The following is a 22,337-nucleotide window of genomic DNA, read 5'->3' on the forward strand; positions in this document are numbered from 1 at the left end:
ATTTGTGGGCTTATAACTTGGCTTCTGAATGTCCTGGAGAGATCAGGTTTGTTTTAGTATACTCCAATCAACAGCCCCTACAACCACAAAAAGGAATGGAGTCATTAGCACTTATGGTTTTTAAATGGCACCCAGAGTTCTGTTGCACGAAGCACAATTTCACATCATTCTGGGTTCATTTGTGTGAAAACAAGGTCCAATCAGGCTGAAATGTTACAGGAAGGTAGAATCTATTGAGTTGTAAGTGATCTGAATAATTCATGATGATCGCACATTCCTATAGGGGGGCAAACCAAGTCCCAAAGGTCACCGGGCCTGGTGTCATTTTAAAGAAGTAGTCCAGTTACACCTTTGTGGGCTTATAACTTGGCTTCTGAATATCCTGGAGAGGTTAGGTTTGTTTTAGAGTACTCCAAATAACAGCCCCCATTACCACTAAAAGGAATGGAGTCATTAGCACTTATGGTTTTTAAATGGCACCCAGAATTATGTTGCACGAAGCACAATTTCACATCATTCTGGGTTCATTTGTGTGAAAACAAGGTCCAATCAGGCTGAAACGTTACAGGAAGGTAGAATCTATTGAGTTGTAAGTGATCTGAACGTTTCATGATGATAGCCCTTTCCTAAGGGGGTGAAACCATGTCCCAAAGGTCACCGGGCCTGGTGTCACTTTAAAGAAGTAGTCCAATTACACCTTTGAGGGCTCATAACTTGGCTTCTGAATGTCCTAGAGAGATCAGGTTTGTTTTAGTGTACTCCAATCAACAGCCCCTACAACCTCAAAAAGGAATGGAGTCATTAGCACTTATGGTTTTTAAATGGCACCCAGAATTATGTTGCACGAAGCACAATTTCACATCATTCTGGGTCCATTTGTGTGAAAACAAGGTCCAATCAGGCTGAAACATTACAGGAAGGTAGAATCTATTGAGTTGTAAGTGATCTGAATGCTTCATGATGATCGCACATTCCTATAGGGGGTCAAACCATGTCCCAAAGGTCACCGGGCCTGGTGTCAATTTAAAGAAGTAGTCCAGTTACACATTTGTGGGTTTATAACTTGGCTTCTGAATGTCCTGGAGAGATCAGGTTTGTTTTAGTGTACTCCAATCAACAGCCCCTACAACCGCAAAAAGGAATGGAGTCATTAGCACTTATGGTTTTTAAATGGCACCCAGAATTATGTTGCACAACGCACAATTTCATATCATTCTGGGTCCATTTGTGTGAAAACAAGGTCCAATCAGGCTGAAATGTTACAGGAAGGTAGAATCTATTGAGTTGTAAGTGATCTGAATAATTCATGATGATCGCACATTCCTATAGGGGGGCAAACCAAGTCCCAAAGGTCACCGGGCCTGGTGTCACTTTAAAGAAGTAGTCCAGTTACACCTTTGTGGGCTTATAACTTGGCTTCTGAATATCCTGGAGAGGTTAGGTTTGTTTTAGAGTACTCCAAATAACAGCCCCCATTACCACTAAAAGGAATGGAGTCATTAGCACTTATGGTTTTTAAATGGCACCCAGAATTATGTTGCACGAAGCACAATTTCACATCTTTCTGGGTTCATTTGTGTGAAAACAAGGTCCAATCAGGCTGAAACGTTACAGGAAGGTAGAATCTATTGAGTTGTAAGTGATCTGAACGTTTCATGATGATAGCCCTTTCCTAAGGGGGTGAAACCATGTCCCAAAGGTCACCGGGCCTGGTGTCACTTTAAAGAAGTAGTCCAATTACACCTTTGAGGGCTCATAACTTGGCTTCTGAATGTCCTAGAGAGATCAGGTTTGTTTTAGTGTACTCCAATCAACAGCCCCTACAACCTCAAAAAGGAATGGAGTCATTAGCACTTATGGTTTTTAAATCGCACCCAGAATTATGTTGCACGAAGCACAATTTCACATCATTCTGGGTCCATTTGTGTGAAAACAAGGTCCAACCAGGCTGAAACGTTACAAGAAGGTAGAATCTATTGAGTTGTAAGTGATCTGAACATTTCAAGATGATCGCACATTCCTATAGGGGGGCAAACCATGTCCCAAAGGTCACCGGGCCTGGTGTCACTTTAAAGAAGTAGTCCAGTTACACCTTTGTGGGATTATAACTTGGCTTCTGAATATCCTAGAGAGGTTAGGTTTGTTTTAGAGTACTCCAAATAACAGCCCCCATTACCACTAAAAGGAATGGAGTCATTAGCACTTATGGTTTTTAAATGGCAACCAGAATTATGTTGCACGAAGCACAATTTCACATCATTCTGGGTTCATTTGTGTGAAAACAAGGTCCAATCAGGCTGAAACGTTACAGGAAGGTAGAATCTATTGAGTTGTAAGTGATCTGAACGTTTCATGATGATAGCCCTTTCCTAAGGGGGTGAAACCATGTCCCAAAGGTCACCGGGCCTGGTGTCACTTTAAAGAATTAGTCCAATTACACCTTTGAGGGCTCATAACTTGGCTTCTGAATGTCCTAGAGAGATCAGGTTTGTTTTAGTGTACTCCAATCAACAGCCCCTACAACCTCAAAAAGGAATGGAGTCATTAGCACTTATGGTTTTTAAATGGCACCCAGAATTATGTTGCACGAAGCACAATTTCACATCATTCTGGGTCCATTTGTGTGAAAACAAGGTCCAATCAGGCTGAAACGTTACAAGAAGGTAGAATCTATTGAGTTGTAAGTGATCTGAACATTTCAAGATGATCGCAAATTCCTATAGGGGGTAAAACCATGTCCCAAAGGTCACCGGGCCTGGTGTCACTTTAAAGAAGTAGTCCAGTTACACCTTTGTGGAATTATAACTTGGCTTCTGAATATCCTGGAGAGGTTAGGTTTGTTTTAGAGTACTCCAAATAACAGCCCCCATTACCACTAAAAGGAATGGAGTCATTAGCACTTATGGTTTTTAAATGGCATCCAGAATTATGTTGCACGAAGCACAATTTCACATCATTCTGGGTTCATTTGTGTGAAAACAAGGTCCAATCAGGCTGAAACGTTACAGGAAGGTAGAATCTATTGAGTTGTAAGTGATCTGAACGTTTCATGATGATAGCCCTTTCCTAAGGGTGTGATACCATGTCCCAAAGGTCACCGGAACTGGTGTCACTTTAAAGAAGTAGTCCAATTACACCTTTGAGGGCTCATAACTTGGCTTCTGAATGTCCTAGAGAGATCAGGTTTGTTTTAGTGTACTCCAATCAACAGCCCCTACAACCTCAAAAAGGAATGGAGTCATTAGCACTTATGGTTTTTAAATGGCACCCAGAATTATGTTGCACGAAGCACAATTTCACATCATTCTGGGTCCATTTGTGTGAAAACAAGGTCCAATCAGGCTGAAACGTTACAAGAAGGTAGAATCTATTGAGTTGTAAGTGATCTGAACATTTCAAGATGATCGCACATTCCTATAGGGGGTAAAACCATGTCCCAAAGGTCACCGGGCCTGGTGTCACTTTAAAGAAGTAGTCCAGTTACACCTTTGTGGGCTTATAACTTGGTTTCTGAATATCCTAGAGAGGTCAGGTTTGTTTTAGAGTACTCCAATTAACAGCTCCCATTACCACTAAAAGGAATGGAGTCATTAGCACTTATGGTTTTTAAATGGCACCCAGAATTATGTTGCACGAAGCACAATTTCACATCATTCTGTGTTCATTTGTGTGAAAACAAGGTCCAATCAGGCTGAAACATTACAGGAAGGTAGAATCTATTGAGTTGTAAGTGATCTGAATGCTTCATGATGATCGGACATTCCTATAGGGGGTCAAACCATGTCCCAAAGGTCACCGGGCCTGGTGTCAATTTAAAGAAGTAGTCCAGTTACACATTTGTGGGTTTATAACTTGGCTTCTGAATGTCCTGGAGAGATCAGGTTTGTTTTAGTGTACTCCAATCAACAGCCCCTACAACCTCAAAAAGGAATGGAGTCATTAGCACTTATGGTTTTTAAATGGCACCCAGAATTATGTTGCACAAAGCACAATTTCATATCATTCTGGGTCCATTTGTGTGAAAACAAGGTCCAATCAGGCTGAAACGTTACACGAAGGTAGAATCTATTGAGTTGTAAGTGATCTGAACGTTTCATGATGATCACACATTCCTATAGGGGGTCAAACCATGTCCCAAAGGTCACCGGGCCTGGTGTCACTTTAAAGAAGTAGTCCAGTTACACCTTTGTGGGCTTATAACTTGGCTTCTGAATATCCTAGAGAGGTCAGGTTTGTTTTAGAGTACTCCAATTAACAGCCCCCATTACCACTGAAAGGAATGGAGTCATTAGCACTTATGGTTTTTAAATGGCACCCAGAATTATGTTGCACGAAGCACAATTTCACATCATTCTGGGTTCATTTGTGTGAAAACAAGGTCCAATCAGGCTGAAACGTTACAGGAAGGTAGAATCTATTGAGTTGTAAGTGATCTGAACGTTTCATGATGTTAGCACTTTCCTAAGGGGTCAAACCATGTCCCAAAGGTCACCGGATCTGGTGTCAATTTAAAGAAGTAGTCCAGTTACACATTTGTGGGCTTATAACTTGGCTTCTGAATATCCTAGAGAGGCCAGGTTTGTTTTAGAGTACTCCAATTAACAGCCCCCATTACCACTAAAAGGAATGGAGTCATTAGCACTTATGGTTTTTAAATGGCACCCAGAATTATGTTGCACGAAGCACAATTTCACATCATTCTGGGTTCATTTGTGTGAAAACAAGGTCCAATCAGGCTGAAACGTTACAGGAAGGTAGAATCTATTGAGTTGTAAGTGATCTGAACGTTTCATGATGATAGCACTTTCCTAAGGGGTAAAACCATGTCCCAAAGGTCACCGGATCTGGTGTCAATTTAAAGAAGTAGTCCAGTTACACATTTGTGGGCTTATAACTTGGCTTCTGAATGTCCTGGAGAGATCAGGTTTGTTTAAGTATACTCCAATCAACAGCCCCTACAACCACAAAAAGGAATGGAGTCATTAGCACTTATGGTTTTTAAATGGCACCCAGAATTATGTTGCACGAAGCACAATTTCACATCATTCTGGGTTCATTTGTGTGAAAACAAGGTCCAATCAGGCTGAAACGTTACAGGAAGGTAGAATCTATTGAGTTGTAAGTGATCTGAATAATTCATGATGATCGCACATTCCTATAGGGGGGCAAACCAAGTCCCAAAGGTCACCGGGCCTGGTGTCACTTTAAAGAAGTAGTCCAGTTACACCTTTGTGGGCTTATAACTTGGCTTCTGAATATCCTGGAGAGGTTAGGTTTGTTTTAGAGTACTCCAAATAACAGCCCCCATTACCACTAAAAGGAATGGAGTCATTAGCACTTATGGTTTTTAAATGGCACCCAGAATTATGTTGCACGAAGCACAATTTCACATCTTTCTGGGTTCATTTGTGTGAAAACAAGGTCCAATCAGGCTGAAACGTTACAGGAAGGTAGAATCTATTGAGTTGTAAGTGATCTGAACGTTTCATGATGATAGCCCTTTCCTAAGGGGGTGAAACCATGTCCCAAAGGTCACCGGGCCTGGTGTCACTTTAAAGAAGTAGTCCAATTACACCTTGGAGGGCTCATAACTTGGCTTCTGAATGTCCTAGAGAGATCAGGTTTGTTTTAGTGTACTCCAATCAACAGCCCCTACAACCTCAAAAAGGAATGGAGTCATTAGCACTTATGGTTTTTAAATGGCACCCAGAATTATGTTGCACGAAGCACAATTTCACATCATTCTGGGTCCATTTGTGTGAAAACAAGGTCCAACCAGGCTGAAACGTTACAAGAAGGTAGAATCTATTGAGTTGTAAGTGATCTGAACATTTCAAGATGATCGCACATTCCTATAGGGGGGCAAACCATGTCCCAAAGGTCACCGGGCCTGGTGTCACTTTAAAGAAGTAGTCCAGTTACACCTTTGTGGGCTTATAACTTGGCTTCTGAATATCCTAGAGAGGTTAGGTTTGTTTTAGAGTACTCCAAATAACAGCCCCCATTACCACTAAAAGGAATGGAGTCATTAGCACTTATGGTTTTTAAATGGCAACCAGAATTATGTTGCACGAAGCACAATTTCACATCATTCTGGGTTCATTTGTGTGAAAACAAGGTCCAATCAGGCTGAAACGTTACAGGAAGGTAGAATCTATTGAGTTGTAAGTGATCTGAACGTTGCATGATGATAGCCCTTTCCTAAGGGGGTGAAACCATGTCCCAAAGGTCACCGGGCCTGGTGTCACTTTAAAGAAGTAGTCCAATTACACCTTTGAGGGCTCATAACTTGGCTTCTGAATGTCCTAGAGAGATCAGGTTTGTTTTAGTGTACTCCAATCAACAGCCCCTACAACCTCAAAAAGGAATGGAGTCATTAGCACTTATGGTTTTTAAATGGCACCCAGAATTATGTTGCACGAAGCACAATTTCACATCATTCTGGGTCCATTTGTGTGAAAACAAGGTCCAATCAGGCTGAAACGTTACAAGAAGGTAGAATCTATTGAGTTGTAAGTGATCTGAACATTTCAAGATGATCGCAAATTCCTATAGGGGGTAAAACCATGTCCCAAAGGTCACCGGGCCTGGTGTCACTTTAAAGAAGTAGTCCAGTTACACCTTTGTGGAATTATAACTTGGCTTCTGAATATCCTGGAGAGGTTAGGTTTGTTTTAGAGTACTCCAAATAACAGCCCCCATTACCACTAAAAGGAATGGAGTCATTAGCACTTATGGTTTTTAAATGGCATCCAGAATTATGTTGCACGAAGCACAATTTCACATCATTCTGGGTTCATTTGTGTGAAAACAAGGTCCAATCAGGCTGAAACGTTGCAGGAAGGTAGAATCTATTGAGTTGTAAGTGATCTGAACGTTTCATGATGATAGCCCTTTCCTAAGGGTGTGATACCATGTCCCAAAGGTCACCGGGCCTGGTGTCACTTTAAAGAAGTAGTCCAATTACACCTTTGAGGGCTCATAACTTGGCTTCTGAATGTCCTAGAGAGATCAGGTTTGTTTTAGTGTACTCCAATCAACAGCCCCTACAACCTCAAAAAGGAATGGAGTCATTAGCACTTATGGTTTTTAAATGGCACCCAGAATTATGTTGCACGAAGCACAATTTCACATCATTCTGGGTCCATTTGTGTGAAAACAAGGTCCAATCAGGCTGAAACGTTACAAGAAGGTAGAATCTATTGAGTTGTAAGTGATCTGAACATTTCAAGATGATCGCACATTCCTATAGGGGGTAAAACCATGTCCCAAAGGTCACCGGGCCTGGTGTCACTTTAAAGAAGTAGTCCAGTTACACCTTTGTGGGCTTATAACTTGGTTTCTGAATATCCTAGAGAGGTCAGGTTTGTTTTAGAGTACTCCAATTAACAGCTCCCATTACCACTAAAAGGAATGGAGTCATTAGCACTTATGGTTTTTAAATGGCACCCAGAATTATGTTGCACGAAGCACAATTTCACATCATTCTGTGTTCATTTGTGTGAAAACAAGGTCCAATCAGGCTGAAACATTACAGGAAGGTAGAATCTATTGAGTTGTAAGTGATCTGAATGCTTCATGATGATCGGACATTCCTATAGGGGGTCAAACCATGTCCCAAAGGTCACCGGGCCTGGTGTCAATTTAAAGAAGTAGTCCATTTACAGATTTGTGGGTTTATAACTTGGCTTCTGAATGTCCTGGAGAGATCAGGTTTGTTTTAGTGTACTCCAATCAACAGCCCCTACAACCTCAAAAAGGAATGGAGTCATTAGCACTTATGGTTTTTAAATGGCACCCAGAATTATGTTGCACAAAGCACAATTTCATATCATTCTGGGTCCATTTGTGTGAAAACAAGGTCCAATCAGGCTGAAACGTTACACGAAGGTAGAATCTATTGAGTTGTAAGTGATCTGAACGTTTCATGATGATCGCACATTCCTATAGGGGGTCAAACCATGTCCCAAAGGTCACCGGGCCTGGTGTCACTTTAAAGAAGTAGTCCAGTTACACCTTTGTGGGCTTATAACTTGGCTTCTGAATATCCTAGAGAGGTCAGGTTTGTTTTAGAGTACTCCAATTAACAGCCCCCATTACCACTGAAAGGAATGGAGTCATTAGCACTTATGGTTTTTAAATGGCACCCAGAATTATGTTGCACGAAGCACAATTTCACATCATTCTGGGTTCATTTGTGTGAAAACAAGGTCCAATCAGGCTGAAACGTTACAGGAAGGTAGAATCTATTGAGTTGTAAGTGATCTGAACGTTTCATGATGTTAGCACTTTCCTAAGGGGTCAAACCATGTCCCAAAGGTCACCGGATCTGGTGTCAATTTAAAGAAGTAGTCCAGTTACACATTTGTGGGCTTATAACTTGGCTTCTGAATATCCTAGAGAGGTCAGGTTTGTTTTAGAGTACTCCAATTAACAGCCCCCATTACCACTAAAAGGAATGGAGTCATTAGCACTTATGGTTTTTAAATGGCACCCTGAATTATGTTGCACGAAGCACAATTTCACATCATTCTGGGTTCATTTGTGTGAAAACAAGGTCCAATCAGGCTGAAACGTTACAGGAAGGTAGAATCTATTGAGTTGTAAGTGATCTGAACGTTTCATGATGATAGCACTTTCCTAAGGGGTAAAACCATGTCCCAAAGGTCACCGGATCTGGTGTCAATTTAAAGAAGTAGTCCAGTTACACATTTGTGGGCATATAACTTGGCTTCTGAATGTCCTGGAGAGATCAGGTTTGTTTAAGTATACTCCAATCAACAGCCCCTACAACCACAAAAAGGAATGGAGTCATTAGCACTAATGGTTTTTAAATGGCACCCAGAGTTATGTTGCACGAAGCACAATTTCACATCATTCTGGGTTCATTTGTGTGAAAACAAGGTCCAATCAGGCTGAAATGTTACAGGAAGGTAGAATCTATTGAGTTGTAAGTGATCTGAATAATTCATGATGATCGCACATTCCTATAGGGGGGCAAACCAAGTCCCAAAGGTCACCGGGCCCGGTGTCACTTTAAAGAAGTAGTCCAGTTACACCTTTGTGGGCTTATAACTTGGCTTCTGAATATCCTGGAGAGGTTAGGTTTGTTTTAGAGTACTCCAAATAACAGCCCCCATTACCACTAAAAGGAATGGAGTCATTAGCACTTATGGTTTTTAAATGGCACCCAGAATTATGTTGCACGAAGCACAATTTCACATCATTCTGGGTTCATTTGTGTGAAAACAAGGTCCAATCAGGCTGAAACGTTACAGGAAGGTAGAATCTATTGAGTTGTAAGTGATCTGAACGTTTCATGATGATAGCCCTTTCCTAAGGGGGTGAAACCATGTCCCAAAGGTCACCGGGCCTGGTGTCACTTTAAAGAAGTAGTCCAATTACACCTATGAGGGCTCATAACTTGGCTTCTGAATGTCCTAGAGAGATCAGGTTTGTTTTAGTGTACTCCAATCAACAGCCCCTACAACCTCAAAAAGGAATGGAGTCATTAGCACTTATGGTTTTTAAATGGCACCCAGAATTATGTTGCACGAAGCACAATTTCACATCATTCTGGGTCCATTTGTGTGAAAACAAGGTCCAATCAGGCTGAAACGTTACAAGAAGGTAGAATCTATTGAGTTGTAAGTGATCTGAACATTTCAAGATGATCGCACATTCCTATAGGGGGGCAAACCATGTCCCAAAGGTCACCGGGCCTGGTGTCACTTTAAAGAAGTAGTCCAGTTACACCTTTGTGGGCTTATAACTTGGCTTCTGAATATCCTAGAGAGGTTAGGTTTGTTTTAGAGTACTCCAAATAACAGCCCCCATTACCACTAAAAGGAATGGAGTCATTAGCACTTATGGTTTTTAAATGGCACCCAGAATTATGTTGCACGAAGCACAATTTCACATCATTCTGGGTTCATTTGTGTGAAAACAAGGTCCAATCAGGCTGAAACGTTACAGGAAGGTAGAATCTATTGAGTTGTAAGTGATCTGAACGTTTCATGATGATAGCCCTTTCCTAAGGGGGTGAAACCATGTCCCAAAGGTCACCGGGCCTGGTGTCACTTTAAAGAAGTAGTCCAATTACACCTTTGAGGGCTCATAACTTGGCTTCTGAATGTCCTAGAGAGATCAGGTTTGTTTTAGTGTACTCCAATCAACAGCCCCTACAACCTCAAAAAGGAATGGAGTCATTAGCACTTATGGTTTTTAAATGGCACCCAGAATTATGTTGCACGAAGCACAATTTCACATCATTCTGGGTCCATTTGTGTGAAAACAAGGTCCAATCAGGCTGAAACGTTACAAGAAGGTAGAATCTATTGAGTTGTAAGTGATCTGAACATTTCAAGATGATCGCAAATTCCTATAGGGGGTAAAACCATGTCCCAAAGGTCACCGGGCCTGGTGTCACTTTAAAGAAGTAGTCCAGTTACACCTTTGTGGAATTATAACTTGGCTTCTGAATATCCTGGAGAGGTTAGGTTTGTTTTAGAGTACTCCAAATAACAGCCCCCATTACCACTAAAAGGAATGGAGTCATTAGCACTTATGTTTTTTAAATGGCATCCAGAATTATGTTGCACGAAGCACAATTTCACATCATTCTGGGTTCATTTGTGTGAAAACAAGGTCCAATCAGGCTGAAACGTTACAGGAAGGTAGAATCTATTGAGTTGTAAGTGATCTGAACGTTTCATGATGATAGCCCTTTCCTAAGGGGGTGATACCATGTCCCAAAGGTCACCGGGCCTGGTGTCACTTTAAAGAAGTAGTCCAATTACACCTTTGAGGGCTCATAACTTGGCTTCTGAATGTCCTAGAGAGATCAGGTTTGTTTTAGTGTACTCCAATCAACAGCCCCTACAACCTCAAAAAGGAATGGAGTCATTAGCACTTATGGTTTTTAAATGGCACCCAGAATTATGTTGCACGAAGCACAATTTCACATCATTCTGTGTTCATTTGTGTGAAAACAAGGTCCAATCAGGCTGAAACATTACAGGAAGGTAGAATCTATTGAGTTGTAAGTGATCTGAATGCTTCATGATGATCGGACATTCCTATAGGGGGTCAAACCATGTCCCAAAGGTCACCGGGCCTGGTGTCAATTTAAAGAAGTAGTCCAGTTACACATTTGTGGGTTTATAACTTGGCTTCTGAATGTCCTGGAGAGATCAGGTTTGTTTTAGTGTACTCCAATCAACAGCCCCTACAACCTCAAAAAGGAATGGAGTCATTAGCACTTGTGGTTTTTAAATGGCACCCAGAATTATGTTGCACAAAGCACAATTTCATATCATTCTGGGTCCATTTGTGTGAAAACAAGGTCCAATCAGGCTGAAATGTTACACGAAGGTAGAATCTATTGAGTTGTAAGTGATCTGAACGTTTCATGATGATCGCACATTCCTATAGGGGGTCAAACCATGTCCCAAAGGTCACCGGGCCTGGTGTCACTTTAAAGAAGTAGTCCAGTTACACCTTTGTGGGCTTATAACTTGGCTTCTGAATATCCTAGAGAGGTCAGGTTTGTTTTAGAGTACTCCAATTAACAGCCCCCATTACCACTGAAAGGAATGGAGTCATTAGCACTTATGGTTTTTAAATGGCACCCAGAATTATGTTGCACGAAGCACAATTTCACATCATTCTGGGTTCATTTGTGTGAAAACAAGGTCCAATCAGGCTGAAACGTGACAGGAAGGTAGAATCTATTGAGTTGTAAGTGATCTGAACGTTTCATGATGTTAGCACTTTCCTAAGGGGTCAAACCATGTCCCAAAGGTCACCGGATCTGGTGTCAATTTAAAGAAGTAGTCCAGTTACACATTTGTGGGCTTATAACTTGGCTTCTGAATATCCTAGAGAGGTCAGGTTTGTTTTAGAGTACTCCAATTAACAGCCCCCATTACCACTAAAAGGAATGGAGTCATTAGCACTTATGGTTTTTAAATGGCACCCAGAATTATGTTGCACGAAGCACAATTTCACATCATTCTGGGTTCATTTGTGTGAAAACAAGGTCCCATTCAGGCTGAAACGTTACAGGAAGGTAGAATCGATTGAGTTGTAAGTGATCTGAACGTTTCATGATGATAGCACTTTCCTAAGGGGTAAAACCATGTCCCAAAGGTCACCGGATCTGGTGTCAATTTAAAGAAGTAGTCCAGTTACACATTTGTGGGCTTATAACTTGGCTTCTGAATGTCCTGGAGAGATCAGGTTTGTTTTAGTATACTCCAATCAACAGCCCCTACAACCACAAAAAGGAATGGAGTCATTAGCACTTATGGTTTTTAAATGGCACCCAGAGTTATGTTGCACGAAGCACAATTTCACATCATTCTGGGTTCATTTGTGTGAAAACAAGGTCCAATCAGGCTGAAATGTTACAGGAAGGTAGAATCTATTGAGTTGTAAGTGATCTGAATAATTCATGATGATCGCACATTCCTATAGGGGGGCAAACCATGTCCCAAAGGTCACCGGGCCTGGTGTCACTTTAAAGAAGTAGTCCAGTTACACCTTTGTGGGCTTATAACTTGGCTTCTGAATATCCTGGAGAGGTTAGGTTTGTTTTAGAGTACTCCAAATAACAGCCCCCATTACCACTAAAAGGAATGGAGTCATTAGCACTTATGGTTTTTAAATGGCACCCAGAATTATGTTGCACGAAGCACAATTTCACATCATTCTGGGTTCATTTGTGTGAAAACAAGGTCCAATCAGGCTGAAACGTTACAGGAAGGTAGAATTTATTGAGTTGTAAGTGATCTGAACGTTTCATGATGATAGCCCGTTCCTAAGGGGGTGAAACCATGTCCCAAAGGTCACCGGGCCTGGTGTCACTTTAAAGAAGTAGTCCAATTGCACCTTTGAGGGCTCATAACTTGGCTTCTGAATGTCCTAGAGAGATCAGGTTTGTTTTAGTGTACTCCAATCAACAGCCCCTACAACCTCAAAAAGGAATGGAGTCATTAGCACTTATGGTTTTTAAATGGCACCCAGAATTATGTTGCACGAAGCACAATTTCACATCATTCTGGGTCCATTTGTGTGAAAACAAGGTCCAATCAGGCTGAAACGTTACAAGAAGGTAGAATCTATTGAGTTGTAAGTGATCTGAACATTTCAAGATGATCGCACAATCCTATAGGGGGTAAAACCATGTCCCAAAGGTCACCGGGCCTGGTGTCACTTTAAAGAAGTAGTCCAGTTACACCTTTGTGGGCTTATAACTTGGTTTCTGAATATCCTAGAGAGGTCAGGTTTGTTTTAGAGTACTCCAATTAACAGCTCCCATTACCACTAAAAGGAATGGAGTCACTAGCACTTATGGTTTTTAAATGGCACCCAGAATTATGTTGCACGAAGCACAATTTCACATCATTCTGTGTTCATTTGTGTGAAAACAAGGTCCAATCAGGCTGAAACATTACAGGAAGGTAGAATCTATTGAGTTGTAAGTGATCTGAATGCTTCATGATGATCGCACATTCCTATAGGGGGTCAAACCATGTCCCAAAGGTCACCGGGCCTGGTGTCAATTTAAAGAAGTAGTCCAGTTACACATTTGTGGGTTTATAACTTGGCTTCTGAATGTCCTGGAGAGATCAGGTTTGTTTTAGTATACTCCAATCAACAGCCCCTACAACCACAAAAAGGAATGGAGTCATTAGCACTTATGGTTTTTAAATGGCACCCAGAATTATGTTGCACGAAGCACAATTTCACATCATTCTGGGTTCATTTGTGTGAAAACAAGGTCCAATCAGGCTGAAACGTTACAGGAAGGTAGAATCTATTGAGTTGTAAGTGATCTGAACGTTTCATGATGATAGCACTTTCCTAAGGGGGTCAAACCATGTCCCAAAGGTCACCGGATCTGGTGACAATTTAAAGAAGTAGTCCAGTTACACATTTGTGGGCTTATAACTTGGCTTCTGAATGTCCTAGAGAGATCAGGTTTGTTTTAGTGTACTCCAATCAACAGCCCCTACAACCTCAAAAAGGAATGGAGTCATTAGCACTTATGGTTTTTAAATGGCACCCAGAATTATGTTGCACAAAGCACAATTTCACATCATTCTGAGTCCATCTGTGTGAAAACAAGGTCCAATCAGGCTGAAACGTTACAGGAAGGTAGAATCTATTGAGTTGTAAGTGATCTGAACGTTTCATGATGATAGCACTTTCCTAAGGGGGTCAAACCATGTCCCAAAGGTCACCGGATCTGGTGACAATTTAAAGAAGTAGTCCAGTTACACATTTGTGGGCTTATAACTTGGCTTCTGAATGTCCTGGAGAGATCAGGTTTGTTTTAGTATACTCCAATCAACAGCCCCTACAACCACAAAAAGGAATGGAGTCATTAGCACTTATGGTTTTTAAATGGCACCCAGAGTTATGTTGCACGAAGCACAATTTCACATCATTCTGGGTTCATTTGTGTGAAAACAAGGTCCAATCAGGCTGAAATGTTACAGGAAGGTAGAATCTATTGAGTTGTAAGTGATCTGAATAATTCATGATGATCGCACATTCCTATAGGGGGGCAAACCATGTCCCAAAGGTCACCGGGCCTGGTGTCACTTTAAAGAAGTAGTCCAGTTACACCTTTGTGGGCTTATAACTTGGCTTCTGAATATCCTGGAGAGGTTAGGTTTGTTTTAGAGTACTCCAAATAACAGCCCCCATTACCACTAAAAGGAATGGAGTCATTAGCACTTATGGTTTTTAAATGGCACCCAGAATTATGTTGCACGAAGCACAATTTCACATCATTCTGGGTTCATTTGTGTGAAAACAAGGTCCAATCAGGCTGAAATGTTACAGGAAGGTAGAATTTATTGAGTTGTAAGTGATCTGAACGTTTCATGATGATAGCCCGTTCCTAAGGGGGTGAAACCATGTCCCAAAGGTCACCGGGCCTGGTGTCACTTTAAAGAAGTAGTCCAATTGCACCTTTGAGGGCTCATAACTTGGCTTCTGAATGTCCTAGAGAGATCAGGTTTGTTTTAGTGTACTCCAATCAACAGCCCCTACAACCTCAAAAAGGAATGGAGTCATTAGCACTTATGGTTTTTAAATGGCACCCAGAATTATGTTGCACGAAGCACAATTTCACATCATTCTGGGTCCATTTGTGTGAAAACAAGGTCCAATCAGGCTGAAACGTTACAAGAAGGTAGAATCTATTGAGTTGTAAGTGATCTGAACATTTCAAGATGATCGCACAATCCTATAGGGGGTAAAACCATGTCCCAAAGGTCACCGGGCCTGGTGTCACTTTAAAGAAGTAGTCCAGTTACACCTTTGTGGGCTTATAACTTGGTTTCTGAATATCCTAGAGAGGTCAGGTTTGTTTTAGAGTACTCCAATTAACAGCTCCCATTACCACTAAAAGGAATGGAGTCACTAGCACTTATGGTTTTTAAATGGCACCCAGAATTATGTTGCACGAAGCACAATTTCACATCATTCTGTGTTCATTTGTGTGAAAACAAGGTCCAATCAGGCTGAAACATTACAGGAAGGTAGAATCTATTGAGTTGTAAGTGATCTGAATGCTTCATGATGATCGCACATTCCTATAGGGGGTCAAACCATGTCCCAAAGGTCACCGGGCCTGGTGTCAATTTAAAGAAGTAGTCCAGTTACACATTTGTGGGTTTATAACTTGGCTTCTGAATGTCCTGGAGAGATCAGGTTTGTTTTAGTATACTCCAATCAACAGCCCCTACAACCACAAAAAGGAATGGAGTCATTAGCACTTATGGTTTTTAAATGGCACCCAGAATTATGTTGCACGAAGCACAATTTCACATCATTCTGGGTTCATTTGTGTGAAAACAAGGTCCAATCAGGCTGAAACGTTACAGGAAGGTAGAATCTATTGAGTTGTAAGTGATCTGAACGTTTCATGATGATAGCACTTTCCTAAGGGGGTCAAACCATGTCCCAAAGGTCACCGGATCTGGTGACAATTTAAAGAAGTAGTCCAGTTACACATTTGTGGGCTTATAACTTGGCTTCTGAATGTCCTAGAGAGATCAGGTTTGTTTTAGTGTACTCCAATCAACAGCCCCTACAACCTCAAAAAGGAATGGAGTCATTAGCACTTATGGTTTTTAAATGGCACCCAGAATTATGTTGCACAAAGCACAATTTCACATCATTCTGGGTCCATCTGTGTGAAAACAAGGTCCAATCAGGCTGAAACGTTACAGGAAGGTAGAATCTATTGAGTTGTAAGTGATCTGAACGTTTCATGATGATAGCACTTTCCTAAGGGGGTCAAACCATGTCCCAAAGGTCACCGGATCTGGTGACAATTTAAAGAAGTAGTCCAGTTACACATTTGTGGGCTTATAACTTGGCTTCTGAATGTCCTAGAGAGATCAGGTTTGTTTTAGTGTACTCCAATCAACAGCCCCTACAACCTCAAAAAGGAATGGAGTCATTAGCACTTATGGTTTTTAAATGGCACCCAGAATTATGTTGCACAAAGCACAATTTCACATCATTCTGGGTCCATCTGTGTGAAAACAAGGTCCAATCAGGCTGAAACGTTACAAGAAGGTAGAATCTATTGAGTTGTAAGTGATCTGAACGTTTCATGATGATCGCACATTCCTATAGGGGGTCAAACCATGTCCCAAAGGTCACCGGGCCTGGTGTCACTTTAAAGAAGTAGTCCAGTTACACCTTTGTGGGCTTATAACTTGGCTTCTGAATATCCTAGAGAGGTCAGGTTTGTTTTAGAGTACTCCAATTAACAGCCCCCATTACCACTAAAAGGAATGGAGTCATTAGCACTTATGGTTTTTAAATGGCACCCAGAATTATGTTGCACGAAGCACAATTTCACATCATTCTGGGTTCATTTGTGTGAAAACAAGGTCCAGTCAGGCTGAAACGTTACAGGAAGGTAGAATCTATTGAGTTGTAAGTGATCTGAACGTTTCATGATGATAGCACTTTCCTAAGGGGTCAAACCATGTCCCAAAGGTCACCGGATCTGGTGTCAATTTAAAGAAGTAGTCCAGTTACACATTTGTGGGCTTATAACTTGGCTTCTGAATGTCCTAGAGAGATCAGGTTTGTTTTAATGTACTCCAGCCAACAGCCCCTACAACCACAAAAAGGAATGGAGTCATTAGCACTTATGGTTTGTCAATGGCACCCAGAATTATGTTGCACGAAGCACAATTTCACATCATTCTGGGTCCATTTGTGTGAAAACAAGGTCCAATCAGGCTGAAACGTTACAGGAAGGAAGAATCTATTGAGTTGTAAGTGATCTGAACGTTTCATGATGATAGCACTTTCCTAAAAGGGTCAAACCATGTCCCAAATGTCACCGGATCTGGTGTCAATTTAAAGAAGTAGTCCAGTTACACATTTGTGGGCTTATAACTTGGCTTCTGAATATCCTAGAGAGGTCAGGTTTGTTTTAGAGTACTCCAATTAACAGCCCCCATTACCCCAAAAGGAATGGAGTCATTAGCACTTATGGTTTTTAAATGGCACCCAGAATTATGTTGCACAAAGCACAATTTCACATCATTCTGGGTTCATTTGTGTGAAAACAAGGTCCAATCAGGCTGAAACGTTACAGGAAGGTAGAATCTAATGAGTTGTAAGTGATCTGAACGTTTCATGATGATAGCACTTTCCTAAGGGGGTCAAACCATGTCCCAAAGGTCACCGGATCTGGTGTCAATTTAAAGAAGTAGTCCAGTTACACATTTGTGGGCTTATAACTTGGCCTCTGAATTTCCTAGAGAGATCAGGTTTGTTTTAGTGTACTCCGATCAACAGCCCCTACAACCACAAAAAGGAATGGAGTAATTAGCACTTATGGTTTGTAAATGGCACCCCGAATTATGTTGCACGAAGCACAATTTCACATCATTCTGGGTCCATTTGTGTGAAAACAAGGTCCAATCAGGCTGAAACGTTACAAGAAGGTAGAATCTATTGAGTTGTAAGTGATCTGAACGTTTCATGATGATCGCACATTCCTATAGGGGGTCAAACCATGTCCCAAAGGTCACCGGGCCTGGTGTCACTTTAAAGAAGTAGTCCAGTTACACCTTTGTGGGCTTATAACTTGGCTTCTGAATATCCCAGAGAGATCAGGTTTGTTTTAGTATACTCCAATTAACAGCCCCTACAACCACAAAAAGGAATGGAGTCATTAGCACTTATGGTTTTTAAATGGCACCCAGAATTATGTTGCACAAAGCACAATTTCACATCATTCTGGGTCCATCTGTGTGAAAACAAGGTCCAATCAGGCTGAAACGTTACAAGAAGGTAGAATCTAATGAGTTGTAAGTGATCTGAACGTTTCATGATGATAGCACTTTCCTAAGGGGGTCAAACCATGTCCCAAAGGTCACCGGATCTGGTGACAATTTAAAGAAGTAGTCCAGTTACACATTTGTGGGCTTATAACTTGGCTTCTGAATGTCCTAGAGAGATCAGGTTTGTTTTAGTGTACTCCAATCAACAGCCCCTACAACCTCAAAAAGGAATGGAGTCATTAGCACTTATGGTTTTTAAATGGCACCCAGAATTATGTTGCACAAAGCACAATTTCACATCATTCTGGGTCCATCTGTGTGAAAACAAGGTCCAATCAGGCTGAAACGTTACAAGAAGGTAGAATCTATTGAGTTGTAAGTGATCTGAACGTTTCATGATGATCGCACATTCCTATAGGGGGTCAAACCATGTCCCAAAGGTCACCGGGCCTGGTGTCACTTTAAAGAAGTAGTCCAGTTACACCTTTGTGGGCTTATAACTTGGCTTCTGAATATCCTAGAGAGGTCAGGTTTGTTTTAGAGTACTCCAATTAACAGCCCCCATTACCACTAAAAGGAATGGAGTCATTAGCACTTATGGTTTTTAAATGGCACCCAGAATTATGTTGCACGAAGCACAATTTCACATCATTCTGGGTTCATTTGTGTGAAAACAAGGTCCAGTCAGGCTGAAACGTTACAGGAAGGTAGAATCTATTGAGTTGTAAGTGATCTGAACGTTTCATGATGATAGCACTTTCCTAAGGGGTCAAACCATGTCCCAAAGGTCACCGGATCTGGTGTCAATTTAAAGAAGTAGTCCAGTTACACATTTGTGGGCTTATAATGTCCTAGAGAGATCAGGTTTGTTTTAATGTACTCCAGCCAACAGCCCCTACAACCACAAAAAGGAATGGAGTCATTAGCACTTATGGTTTGTCAATGGCACCCAAAATTATGTTGCACGAAGCACAATTTCACATCATTCTGGGTCCATTTGTGTGAAAACAAGGTCCAATCAGGCTGAAACGTTACAGGAAGGAAGAATCTATTGAGTTGTAAGTGATCTGAACGTTTCATGATGATAGCACTTTCCTAAAAGGGTCAAACCATGTCCCAAATGTCACCGGATCTGGTGTCAATTTAAAGAAGTAGTCCAGTTACACATTTGTGGGCTTATAACTTGGCTTCTGAATATCCTAGAGAGGTCAGGTTTGTTTTAGAGTACTCCAATTAACAGCCCCCATTACCCCAAAAGGAATGGAGTCATTAGCACTTATGGTTTTTAAATGGCACCCAGAATTATGTTGCACAAAGCACAATTTCACACCATTCTGGGTTCATTTGTGTGAAAACAAGGTCCAATCAGGCTGAAACGTTACAGGAAGGTAGAATCTAATGAGTTGTAAGTGATCTGAACGTTTCATGATGATAGCACTTTCCTAAGGGGGTCAAACCATGTCCCAAAGGTCACCGGATCTGGTGTCAATTTAAAGAAGTAGTCCAGTTACACATTTGTGGGCTTATAACTTGGCCTCTGAATTTCCTAGAGAGATCAGGTTTGTTTTAGTGTACTCCGATCAACAGCCCCTACAACCACAAAAAGGAATGGAGTCATTAGCACTTATGGTTTGTAAATGGCACCCAGAATTATGTTGCACGAAGCACAATTTCACATCATTCTGGGTCCATTTGTGTGAAAACAAGGTCCAATCAGGCTGAAACGTTACAAGAAGGTAGAATCTATTGAGTTGTAAGTGATCTGAACGTTTCATGATGATCGCACATTCCTATAGGGGGTCAAACCATGTCCCAAAGGTCACCGGGCCTGGTGTCACTTTAAAGAAGTAGTCCAGTTACACCTTTGTGGGCTTATAACTTGGCTTCTGAATATCCTAGAGAGGTCAGGTTTGTTTTAGAGTACTCCAATTAACAGCCCCCATTACCACTAAAAGGAATGGAGTCATTAGCACTTATGGTTTTTAAATGGCACCCAGAATTATGTTGCACGAAGCACAATTTCACATCATTCTGGGTTCATTTGTGTGAAAACAAGGTCCAATCAGGCTGAAACGTTACAGGAAGGTAGAATCTATTGAGTTGTAAGTGATCTGAACGTTTCATGATGATAGCACTTTCCTAAGGGGTCAAACCATGTCCCAAAGGTCACCGGATCTGGTGTCAATTTAAAGAAGTAGTTCAGTTACACATTTGTGGGCTTATAACTTGGCTTTTGAATGTCCTGGAGAGATCAGGTTTGTTTTAGTATACTCCAATTAAAAGCCCCTACAACCACAAAAAGGAATGGAGTCATTAGCACTTATGGTTTTTAAATGGCACCCAGAATTATGTTGCACGAAGCACAATTTCACATCATTCTGGGTCCATTTGTGTGAAAACAAGGTCCAATCAGGCTGAAACGTTACAGGAAGGTAGAATCTATGGAGTTGTAAGTGATCTGAATGCTTCATGATGATCGCACATTCCTATAGGGGGACAAACCATGTCCCAAAGGTCACCGGGACTGGTGTCACTTTAAAGAAGTAGTCCAGTTACACATTTGTGGGCTTATAACTTGGCTTCTGAATATCCTGGAGTGGTTAGGTTTGTTTTAGAGTACTCCAAATAACAGCCCCCATTACCACTAAAAGGAATGGAGTCATTAGCACTTATGGTTTTTAAATGGCACCCAGAATTATGTTGCACGAAGCACAATTTCACATCATTCTGGGTTCATTTGTGTGAAAACAAGGTCCAATCAGGCTGAAACGTTACAGGAAGGTAGAATCTATTGAGTGATCTGAACGTTTCATGATGATAGCCCTTTCCTAAGGGGGTCAAACCATGTACCAAAGGTCACTGGATCTGATGTCAATTTAAAGAAGTAGTCCAGTTACACATTTGTGGGCTTATAACTTGGCTTCTGAATGTCCTAGAGAGATCAGGTTTGTTTTAGTATACTCCAATCAACAGCCCCTACAACCACAAAAAGGAATGGAGTCATTAGCAATTATGGTTTGTAAATGGCACCCAGAATTATGTTGCACGAAGCACAATTTCATATCATTCTGGGTTCATTTGTGTGAAAACAAGGTACAATCAGGCTGAAACGTTACAGGACGGTAGAATCTATTGAGTTGTAAGTGATCTGAACGTTTCATGATGATCGCACATTCCTATAGGGGGTCAAACCATGTCCCAAAGGTCACCGGGCCTGGTGTCAATTTAAAGAAGTAGTCCAATTACACCTTTGAGGGCTTATAACTTGGCTTCTGAATGTCCTAGAGAGATCAGGTTTCTTTTAGTGTACTCCAATCAACAGCCCCTACAACCTCAAAAAGGAATGGAGTCATTAGCACTTTTGGTTTTTAAATGGCACCCAGAATTATGTTGCACGAAGCACAATTTCACATCATTCTGGGTCCATTTGTGTGAAAAAAAGGTCCAATCAGGCTGAAATGTTACAAGAAGGTAGAATCTATTGAGTTGTAAGTGATCTGAACGTTTCAAGATGATCGCACATTCCTATAGGGGGTCAAACCATGTCCCAAAGGTCACCGGGCCTGGTGTCACTTTAAAGAAGTATTCCAGTTACACCTTTGTGGGCTTATAACTTGGCTTCTGAATATCCTAGAGAGGTCAGGTTTGTTTTAGAGTACTCCAATTAACAGCCCCCATTACCCCAAAAAGGAATGGAGTCATTAGCACTTATGGTTTTTAAATGTCAAGCAGAATTATGTTGCACGAAGCACAATTTCACATCATTCTGGGTTCATTTGTGTGAAAACAAGGTCCAATCAGGCTGAAACGTTACAGGAAGGTAGAATCTATTGAGTTGAAAGTGATCTGAATGTTTCATGATGATAGCGCTTTGGGCTTCCTGACAGGGTTGCGGAAGGCGCTTTATAAATAAAGCTTTGATTGATTGATTGATTGATTGATTGATTGATATCACTTTCCTAAGGGGGTCAAACCATGTCCCAAAGGTCACCGGATCTGGTGTCAATT

The sequence above is a fragment of the Nothobranchius furzeri genome, chromosome 11, assembly GCF_043380555.1.
Source record: "Nothobranchius furzeri strain GRZ-AD chromosome 11, NfurGRZ-RIMD1, whole genome shotgun sequence".
Classification (NCBI taxonomy): Eukaryota; Metazoa; Chordata; class Actinopteri; order Cyprinodontiformes; family Nothobranchiidae; genus Nothobranchius; species Nothobranchius furzeri.